The following is an 11,781-nucleotide window of genomic DNA, read 5'->3' as shown; positions in this document are numbered from 1 at the left end:
ATACAAGCCATTTGGCCAGTTCTTCCTAGATGTTCCTGAGATCTGTGCATCCACTTGTCTTATTTCAGGACTGCTCTTTCAGTCTTTCCACATATTCTTGGTCTGGATGGCAGAGCTTTACAAGAAATATTGATTCTTGAGAAGTAAAGATGAACAACATTTGCACTAATATTTTTTCCTCTCGGATATGTTCTTTTCATCTCTTTTTAAGCTAAAATATAAAATCTTCCTGGAATAGAGGATAAGTTTAGTTTCATTTCAGGGCAAAGCTATAGGCAAATGTAATAAAGAGAAACAGAAAATGTTAACTTTGGATACTACTGGGAATTCCTAAAATGCATTAATTTCTATATTATTTACAGTGATCCATTGTGGGTAAATGTATGCGTGGAGATTGTTACATCTATGAAGTACATTATAATCTCTTCTAAATTATAAAATATTAATGCAATTAATTTAAAAACAAGCAAAGCAACAACAACAACATAAGCCAACAACTGTTAGGATCAAATTCCTCCCAGAATAACTTAAGGGAAGTCAATTCTAATGATCAGTTTGGCTTTGGCCCAATACTCTTGCTTTTACTTCTGCAACAACCTTTTCAAGAATGCAGATTTGGAGGATGGAAGGAATAAAAAAATAGGAAAAAAAAAGAGCACGGTCTGATGTTGTGAATTCTCCTTTTCCATCCTCTGACTCATGAAAGGACTTTTCCCTTGTTATTTGGAGTGCATTCCCCAAGAATGAAATAAGATCTTTCCCTATTTCATTTACCAAAGGACAGAGGGAAGAACCAAGGCAGAATATGTTCTCCTTCTGCTTTGGCTTACAAAGCAAATCTTAATTCTTGCAAGTCACATACTCCCAAAGGCATTTAGCAGTACCATAAATATTTTAAATACTTCCTCCACGCTGGGAAGCTCAAGGAGGCATTGGGTCTCATTGGAACGAGATGCCTCTATCATCCCCTGGGGAGTCAAGAGGTTATGTAATGCATAGCTATGTTTAAGGGGATAACCAAGATTTCTGTGTTGCTTATTAAAACTCAGATTACTTCTGGCTGCTTTTAAATCTCCATTTGTGGTTTCTTATTAACTGTTCCCTTAGCATAATATCAAAGTCTGATGATACAAAGTCCATTGTGTGCATTTGTTTACTTGTAGTCCAGGAACTTGTCTTAAGTATAAGATTTGTAATCTTTTTTGTCACCTATTTGCCAGCCCATAGTAAAACTGTTGGCTGATTTACCCAAATTCTCTCTGTATTCATTTTCTAAACATTTCATGTACATAAGTAACCAGGGAGAGGAGAGCGAAGCACTCACTATTCTCATGACAGGAAAGACTGTTAGAGAAGCCACATGGAAATTCACCCTCAGATATAAATTATAGAAAACTAGACCTCATTAATTCCACTTTTCATGGAACTACTTGTTTTAGGTAATACGTCTGCACTGGAAATTCAGATAATAATAGTGTCTTTGCTAATTCACAGAGCATTAACACTTCTGTACACTGCTACATGTAAACAGCAAGACATATCAATGGCCTGATCCAGACATCACGAACATCAAAGAAATCTTTCCACTTAATTAAGTGGGAGTTAGACCATGTCCTTGAATAGTTTTACCCATCATAAACTTTTATAATAGCTATATTAATATATAATTTACTCTATAAAAGATCAAAAAACAGAAACAAAAGAAGCATTTAAATCCAGTTTTAAATGCAGTGGTAGATTTCAGTTATGCAAACAGCAGCATAGAAGGAAAAATACAAATTCATATTCATAAAAGCATAAATGAGTGTACCATAAGTGCAAGTAGTGTTCACTTCCTCTGCTGCTCCTGCAACTTTATTATATTTTGGAAATGAAACTTTCCATTATGCTACTTCGTTTTCAGTCACACTCTGCTTACAGAGGTGGTTTTCACTGACGTACAAGATGGCCAAAGTTATTCTGTTGGATGGAAAATTAATGTATATGAGGTATGGAATTCCATGACTCCTTTTTTAAAACATCTATATAAATTAGCATGAAATTTTTCAGAAGACTTGGCTTTCATAAAGTCATGCAAGTCCTATGGTGGCTTCGGTAAATGTCTCCATAGAGGAAATATTTCATATCCTCCAGTAGCCTGCTATTCCACCCATGAGAGCATTCATGTGCTTTTGAAACCTATGTTACAGCTCAGCTAAGAAACCATTAACTGTCCAGATTAGGCTTCTACAGGAAAATCCTGCACGAGGAAATGGAAATTCCATGATATGCTCCTGAAAGAGTTTCCACCGTATTGTTCTTTCAGGGAAGAAAAGAAAGCCTGTATTCCAGTAGAAGGAGCGGTGGTTACAGCCCAAGTGACTCTCATAAGTTTAACTGGGATCTACAACCAAGCACACTCAGTGTCAGCATCTTCAGATTGCAGTTTGGGTCCTCATCTCCCGAAGAACCTTAGGACTGCTTCACTAATTGTCACTATAGCAGAAGCAATAAAAGGTTAACTGTGACCATGCAAAGTTAGTGTCAGTTAAGACATACTGCTTGTAGACCTGAGTGCCTGGTTTTACTTCTCTTTATGGCAAATCCTCAATGTCCAAAAATAGGAGGAACATTCCTGAAAAGGAAACACTGTTTCCATCTATAGAATTCATCTTGGGGTTATGTTTTTTTGCTACTGGAAACTGTTTGGCCTGCTTAAGCCTACATTAAGCTGCTGATCATTGTATCAATATGTATGTGTGCTGACCAAAATACTTTTTGAAAGGAAAAAAGAAAGAGGCTTAAAAATAAGCAGCGCATATAGGAACAGTTTCCACTCCAGGAATGTGCCCGGACTGGATCCTAAAAGAATAGCAGGCCAAGTGTATAAATTAGTCTTTCTCTCTCATATTCCTGCTCTTGCCTTCATGAAAAGCAAGCAAAGAAAGCACTCCTATGGGCCAGACAGTAGCATGCTCCATCACGCCCCATGAAATGGATAACTGTGGCACTGGTAGCACACTAATAAGATGTAATGGAGCATAAGTGACTGGGAAGACTAGATCTTTCAAATCAACAAAAGCTTTTAAGAGTTTTCTGAAAATACCTTAAGCACATGTATGCATGAAAAAATCTAAACTGCTCCTTGTTCAAGTCACGCAATAACTAGTCTTCAACAGGATTATGGCTTTTGACGCAGAACATAAACACCTTCATTAACTGGGGCACACTGAACATTTTTATGTAACATTTCACTGCTGGAATACTTTTTTTCAGGCCCCTATGGAATGAATTTATGATTCAGTTGCCCTTGATAGAACCACAGTCTATGAATTGTCAGAGAAGACAGAGATCTTGAGATCCAAATCCATTTCCATTAATGACAATGTGATTTTTTGTGTTAACATAAATGGGAGAAAGGGCAACACATACTGTCAGTAAAATGGTGACATCCCAGTGAAAAAGCAGACCACAGGGAACATCTGCAATTCCATTTCTTCTGTGAAGATGGAGCCCTGATATTTGATCCACTGTTTCTCAAAGCTAGAGATGCTACTGCCTATTTTAACGGCACATATAGTCTGTTCTAGTCTAGTTAATTATGTTTTAGTACTTAGGTTTCCTAAAAGATTTTTTTTTTTTCTTTTAAGTCTAAACTAAAATTCTGTAAACTCTGATATTGTTACCAACCCAGGTAACATATTAATTTTGACACACATTATACTGAAACTAGTAAATTAACTCTATTTCCTACCTGCTTTTTCCTCTTATAAAAGGCAACTAGTTGCAGGAAGTATTTTTAGATGATGATATCTCCAGTAAGATGTCTTTGAAATCATTCCAGATTCATAACATATATTTTCATTTTCCTTAAAATTAAACATTAAAATATTTTCCATATACTACTCTGGGTTATGGTAGCAATCATGTTTGGAAGAGGGACTGATATTCATCCTTGAGCTCATATTTCTTAAAATAAAATGAAATCTTACTTTTAAAAATGTTGATATCGAGGCAATCTCAGTTTACTAAAAGACATTTTAAAATGATATGAAAGAAGCATATTTTACTTAAAATACAGTACTTGAGGTATTTACTATAAGAGAATGATATCAACTGATTGCCAGATTTACTTGGAAATCATTTAGTTGAGAGGAAAAGAATTCAGAGTGGGGGAGCTTGGAGAGTTATGGAAGTAGTATTTAATTTACAACACTTATAAGAAGATTTCTGTTTTAATTATCTGATTTGCTATTACTTTTGACAAAAAAAAAAATAATTATTATTTTTGCTACAGGTTCCCCATCTTCTACAAAACACTAAAAAGAACAGCACGTCACTATGAGCCTGGGAAACAGACAGTTGCCTTACAGTTACAATTATCCAAAATGTGTCAGAATAAGAGAAGTTTTCTGCAGGGGAAAACTGGCCTGCTGGAAGAGAAGAAAATAAAGAAGCTGGATCATACTTAACTACAAAATAGTAAGAAATCAGTCTTCTATTTGCTAACCACATCTGTGAGTAACCAGAAACAGATATATCTACAGGCTACATATCTGAATGATCATCAGAATGCTAATTTTCTGAGGAAAGTAGCTTTGGAGCATTAAAAAAATCCCAATCTCAGAAATACTTGAAAGCACTTCAATGAAAGAGACTTTGCTTGGGTTGCTGCACTTTGCTGCTTGTAGATATTCTCTTATTACTCTTAATTTTTGTTTAAAAGTTTTGTTTACTACATATAATTCAGAATGTATTTAGACATTCTATAGCTTTTTGGGAGGATGTCACTAGAAACATATAGCTTGAGAAAAGCAAGGATAGCGATTTGGTTTGAATCTACCAAGTAATTTTAGCAGAAATGCTCTGAAAATATACATTTAAAAAAGCATTCTGATATTCTGATGTGTGTGTGTGTATATATATATATATATATATATACACAAAAAATATTGTTTCAACATATTGATTGTGTTGCTGTGACGCAGATTTGTGTACATATGTGAACTGCTGAGTCATGGCCTGAACCACTGATTGAGCACCTGGGGGGAAAGATGGTCAGCCCTGGGAGCACAGGTGAAGGCAATTCAGCTGTGTGACTGGAAAGGGCAGAGCCTAGCTGCACCTCTCTTAAACCCCTCCCTCTCCTCGTCTCCCCTTCCCTCCCCTCCATTCAAGGGCTGACTGCCATTGGGAAGGATCCTAGCTCTTCAGGGATGGGTGAGTACTTTACCTTTTCTTTTGTGATACTGTTCAATTTGTGCCAGTCTCTTTGCTACTGCACTCCTGTATTGCCTGTTGACCTTTCTAACTGTGACGCAGAAGTCAAAGAAAGACCCTGTAATTAGGCCATTTAGATTAGCAATTGGAGACTCAAATTGCATTCTAACTTCTTGAGAAGTTTTGAACTGGTGTTACTGAAGTATTGCACCAGCCCATCATTATTCCTTAATGTAGTACAGATATGATTTCTCAATATCTTTCACTGAGAGTGACTTATCTCTACAGCAAAGTAGGGAGTGAATGCAGTGATTGATAGCTGACAAAGGTATGGAACACCTGGACTCCATATCCATGGTCTAATACAAAATAGATTGTCAACAAGTTGAATGTAAGCCAGCAGTGTGCCTGGGCAGACCAAAGGCCAACTGCCCCCTGGGGTGCACCAGACCTGGAATTGCCACTGGGCAAGGGAAGCAGTTATCTCACTCTGCTCAGCATTGCACTGCCTCACCTCAAGAACTGCATTTGGTTTCAGGTGCCACAGTATAAGGACATAAAACTATTAGAGAGCATCCAAAGAAAAGCTACAAAGATGGTGAAGGGTCTGCAGGGGAACGTGTGCGAGGAGCAGCTGAGGGCCTTGTGTTTGCTCAGCCCAGTGCAGAGGAGCTGAGGGGAGGCCTCATAGTGGCTGCTGCTCCTCTCAGGAAGCAGAGGGACAGCGCTGAGCTCTGCTCTGTGTGACAGCGACAGGGCCTGAGGGAACGGCATGGAGCTGTGCCAGGGGAGGGTCAGTGGGGGTTAGGGACAGGTCTGCACCAGAGAGTGGTGGGCATGGAACGGGCTGCCCAGGACAGTGGGCACAGCCCTGAGCTGCCAGTGTTCAGGAACCTCATGTACCCCTTCCAACTCAGGATGTTCTATGTTTTTATGTCTCTAAACTTCTGTTTCCCTGACTTTTATCAGTGTGCATGTGAAAACTGAAAGGAAATAGCAAACTTAAAGTCAATACTTCCAAGAAAATCCAGGTTTGGGGGTCAAAGATAAGTTTTGCTTATTCTGGAATAAAAGTGGGTTCTATTTAATTTTCTAGGTTTTGATCTTGATAATAGAAGTATCCTAATAGTATTATTGCTTGTTTCTTGTTTTTGTTTTGTTTCTTGCAACTGAGTAACAACAAAAAAAGTGAAAATAAAATTCAATCTTTGTCTCAAACCGAGGTTCCTTGTGTAGCGTAACAGAAATAATTGTCACCATTCAAAGAAAATCTCATTCAGATGTTGCTGAATAATTCATGGTCTGTTTTCTGACTGAATTCCCAGCAGTTATTGGAATGTAACTCTTCTGACTGTCAGGAATTCATGTGATTGTTTAATGCACATTTGGATACATGTAGAGATGTTCATCTTTCTCATCTGCATATCTGGGGCAGCGAAAATTGTCTCAGTACCCTTTAGATTTCCAGTTGGCATTTGATGATGTAGGTTAATGGTCACTCAGGCACAATATTATCATAGCTACCATACCTCCCATATCTCTAGAAGAACATTTTTGTTGTGTTTGCTGCTGTTGTATAAAGGGAAAAGACTTAAACTAAAAATGGCATTTGTTGAGAACAAATGTTTCATTTCCAAGAATCTGGGTGTTTTAATTATATAATCTATGACAAAATGTGCTTCATGCTACAAGCAACATTCAAACAAATTATTTTAATGACTACTAAACTTTTAAAAATGTCATAAAATGCCTATTTTTTCCCAGGTGAGAAACGCTATCTGTCACTGATATTATATGGGTATTCATGTTAAAGGAGGAGTTGATCTATTCAGCAACCACTTTCATCAACAGGCAACGTTAATTCTCCTTGTGTACAATGTGTTTGGTGTCAGAGAATGCTGTATACCAGCATTTTCAGCCTATGTTCTGAGCTAGAGCTCTTTCTTCCTTTGCTACTATGCATGTCTTTTGAGTATTACCTTAATTTCTCTACTAAAGTTACACTTATTTTATGAAAGCACAGTCAGATCCCTGCAGTCCACAAAGATTGCAATTAGAGTCTGGACTAAGTTTCCTTGTCTGAATGGAAAGTAGGGAATCAAACAAGTTCACTTGAATAGTCTTTCTTTGCATTCTGGAAACTAACAAAACTTGTGTTCTATCAAAACTGGTATAGGAAATTAATTTCAAAGATATGAAGGTGTGGAAGAAATTCTTGCCCTAGAGAATTTATCCTGTGGCTGTTAGTTAAAGCTCCTGGGACAGTCATATCTGGTGTGGTAATGCATAAAGCCAGTGCTTCAAATAATTCTCCAAATCTTTGGAGGAACTTCTGTTTAACGGCAGAGTTAACTCAAGCAAGAAGTGAGCTTTCTTAAATATCCAAACTACAGAAATATCTTGCAGGGTTTTTTTTCCCCCTCAGGTTCAATATAAATTCAATTTCATAGGACTATATGAGCAGAGATAGCTACAGATCTGCAAAACCTGTAGAAAATTGTGCTTTTAAACTTGACTAACTTGCCTATTCACAAAACCCTTCATCACTGTCCACCTTAAAAAAAAAAATAAGTGAGAGGGGGAAAAAAGGAAGTAGAGAGTGCAGCTCTAGCCAAGATTGAAGAAAGTTGAGGAGGCTGCATGGAGAATATTGATGTGGGTGAGAAGCATCTTCAGGCAGCAAAGGCAGTTTACAGATAGTTACCGTAAATGTCTGTGTCTCCACAGCTTTAGAGAACACACTTCCAAATCTTAGAGATATTTTGTATTTATAGTGTTTCCTTTGGACCACAGGCAAGTTCCAGCTAATTAATTATTTGTAGATGTTTTCCCAGAAGATAGCCATTGAAATTGACAGTTGAGACTAGGGGTAAATGGTACCTTGAGCTGTGAAGATACTGCCCAAATGATACAAAATCAGCAGGCACTAACTTACCTATTACATCTTGCTTATGTCATGCAATGATGGACTGCCCTCCACTTGCCTCCTGCTGCCACTCTCCTTTGTATTCACTTGGATACAGCATTGGCTCTAATTGTAGTTAAAGCAGTGTAAAACCTAATGTGTGGCTGTGACAGAAAATGGCTGTTTCCTGAAATTCAGTGCCTGTTAGTTGCCCATAGAAATTATCTCCCTTTTCTTATTTTAGCTCATGATTATTTGCACTTTTATTTGCTGAATTTAATAAGTGACATCAGCCTTTGATATTTGTGATAATTTAACAATATTGTGGTGACAGAAGTGCCTGAAGGAAGACCTATAAAGAGATGTAAATTTAGAAACAGTGGTTTGACAAACATTAACACTGACCGCTTCCTTTGTTGTTGTTATAACAAGATTAACAAAGAGAAAGGAAGGAAAATATATAACAGTATAGCTGTGGAAGAAGTGGGAAAATGTACCTAAATGGAGTCTTAGGACTGCCAGAGAATCTTGTTCCCTCCCAATCCCCCCAATGTTATATTGAGTTTTAGGTTTCCTTTAGGTTTCATCCAGCAGTAAAGGTCATCAATAACCTGTTCCACTTGACAGAAATTGCCACTGAACTGTCAAACCTGAGTTCTGATCTGAGTCATCTGAAATACATGCCACGACAAGCGATGGCAGTCATCTGCACTGTCCCCAGATTGTCAACAAAGCTCATTTTATGGCCCTGTTGCTCCTTTGTATTGCCTGAAATGAGACAAAGCTCTGAACTTGAAAATATAGATGAGGAAAATGTTTCAGAAAACAGGCACAAATAAAACAGAGTTTTGGAATGAATGGAAAGTTTTGCAAAAAAATAAAAATAGGGCATCTGATTTCTCTGGTGTAAACTCCAAACAATAATTTCAGACCATGTGATAGCAATACAATCAAATATGTCCATATCAGAAATGAAGTGCTTTGCATCAAGATCCCAGATTTTGAGAAATCAACACTGGATGATGTGGATGGTAAAATTTCTCTGTGAGCTTAAATACGAAGCCAAAGAAATCGGAAATCAAATCAACACAGCACCCCAGTGGATATTTGTCTTGCAGAAGGATTAAATAGAGAGATATTTTAACATTTAAATGAATATAATTTAAAGAACAACTGTCAGGTTTAGAAGTCTATACATTTAATATTAGTTATAGGGATAGAACTGATAGATTGGTTTAATGTATGACAAAAACAAACGAAAAGTTACTTTTCAGTTCATTCAAATTACCATAAAATTCAAATTACCATTCTGTTGTGAGACAACAGAACTTTTTATTTCCCTTTCTGTAACCCACTCTACCTGAAGTTTCTTAATACATGGCAAGAAAAGTCATTGAATTATTCTTATTATGTATTTATTTGGGACCAACTTGCCATATAGTGCATACACATGTAACAGAGGATGATCCCGAAACAATAGGCCCATGGTCATGTAGTAAAGTAGCAGCTCTGACCACAGCTCTGCTCTTTCTACCCATGAGACCTAGTAGATCAGGTAGACCTACAACCAGCCACATCCATGGTATAGCAAGGGAAAGAAGGATCCTACAGAGCTTCTTCAGCCCTATACGGAGTCAAAAGAATTCTGAACAACAAGTATTTCTTAATAACAACAATTACAAGATCAATTGCTTTTAGTACAGGAGATTATATTAGTATATAGAGCTTAATCTGCATCTAAAAATTGCAAATATCCTGGTAATATTCTAAATGATGGCTCTTCTTAGGTAAACAGTTTTGTGTCCTGTTTATTCTACAAGTGTTATCAATATTGTCATGGCTACAGTCTGGCTAAATTAGTAAGATGTATAAAAACTGAGATCAATTAGATGTATAATGAAGGTAAGCAACAGAGTCTCTTTCATTGCTTCTGTGACTAGAAAAAGGTGAGCCTTTGAGCGAGACAAATGTGGATTTTTTTTTTTTTATTAAAAATACGTTCATTATAAATCCATAGTTAAACCAAGACCCCTTTCTGTCTCATTTAAACTTAAGCTTTAAATCTCACTTATTAAGAATTGCATTGAAGTAGCAAGAAGACAATGCATGGAATATAAACTAAAGCGTCTACATGAATTATTCATGGCAACGTGGAAAAATTAATTGATACAGAAAGAACGCTAAATGTCCAAGAAGTATTTCTTTTGATAATTTTCATTATTTATTTATTTTTTGCCTTTTTTTTCTAGAAAGAGGGGAAAAAATAAATAAATTACTTTGAGTTCTCTCCTTCAGTAACACATTTTCTCTTTGTTGTATATTTCTCTACTCAGCCAGAGATCTCTGCTGAACCCAGAGATATCAGTGACAAATCTGCCCTGGCTTATCCATTAATACAAAGAAAAGCAAAACAAACCAAGAGGACTTTCCTAATACCCCAGAAAGTTGGAGACATTATTTCCTACAGTAAGAGGAAAAATACCAGCTTTCACTACTTCTAGCTGCTAAAATTCCCAGGTACCTCATTTCCTTTTATGACAAAACCAAAACCTCCAATATAGAAGAGCTGCTAAAAAAACTCTCTTGCTGATTAGATAGAATTAGGAAAGGACTAATGATGTATTTGCTAATGATAACTATTAACAACTCACTAGAGAATTTTCTGTCAAATCAAAGAGTTGCATAACTCTTCTGCAAAGAGCAAAACATTACAGCAACCATTTCTGTCACATGCCTGTGTGTGTAGTGGGGATTTAAAGTTAATACCTGAAGGGCAAGTGATTAAACACCACTGCAGATCTTGAATTGATTGCTCAATCCAAACCCTAAGAATATACATTAAAGCTGATCACCCATGAGCTGGTGTTAAAATCACCCATCACAGTCAAACCACAGTCAGAGCCGCCAGATAAATTTTTCATTTACATGCCACTCATTTTCCTTTCCCACTGAGCTCTATGTCTATGCATCGACCACTGCCTTCATCTCAGAAATCCCAGTCTGTGGTAGCTCTTGCCCAGAGGTGCTGGCTCTTCTGCAGAAGCTATAATGATTCAGGCTGCTAGCTCTGTAGGTCACTGGCTATAATGACAGTTACAATAATCTCAGCTAAAACAGAATATCTCTGCAGAACTAAGGGAAAAATATAATTTCCAGTGTTTGGAAAGCAGATGTGTTGGTCAGTTGACACTGTACATTAGAAACGTGCCTGGCCACAATTGAAGTTACATAAAAGGAAGCTAAACAGGTGGAAGCTTAAAGGTGGGATTTCTATTTCTTTTCAGTTTCTGTGGTCAACAGTAGTATAAACGTTATGAAGTACCACAATTATTTATTACAGAATCATAGAAACATAGATTCTATGACCTGCCCTGTAGATAGGGTGAAGATAAAAAGGGAATTAACACACCTTTATTTCTCTTAAATTCTCAATTCTATCTCTTTAGATTTTCCAAATGAGGTATTTCCTGGTTCAAAAACAACTGAGTAAACACAGCTTTGACTATGGAGGCCTTCCTTTCTTACAACAAATTGAAATAATCATAAATATTATTAAAATCTTTTTAACAGCCAATTGGACATGAAATACTGCGTAACTCATTTTTTTAGCTTCAGTTACAGCACTGAAATAAATATATATAAAATATATATATATATTTAATATATTTAATATATAT

Source organism: Coturnix japonica, chromosome 3 (assembly GCF_001577835.2).
Source record: "Coturnix japonica isolate 7356 chromosome 3, Coturnix japonica 2.1, whole genome shotgun sequence".
NCBI lineage: Eukaryota > Metazoa > Chordata > Aves > Galliformes > Phasianidae > Coturnix > Coturnix japonica.
This window is presented reverse-complemented; position numbering follows the sequence as displayed.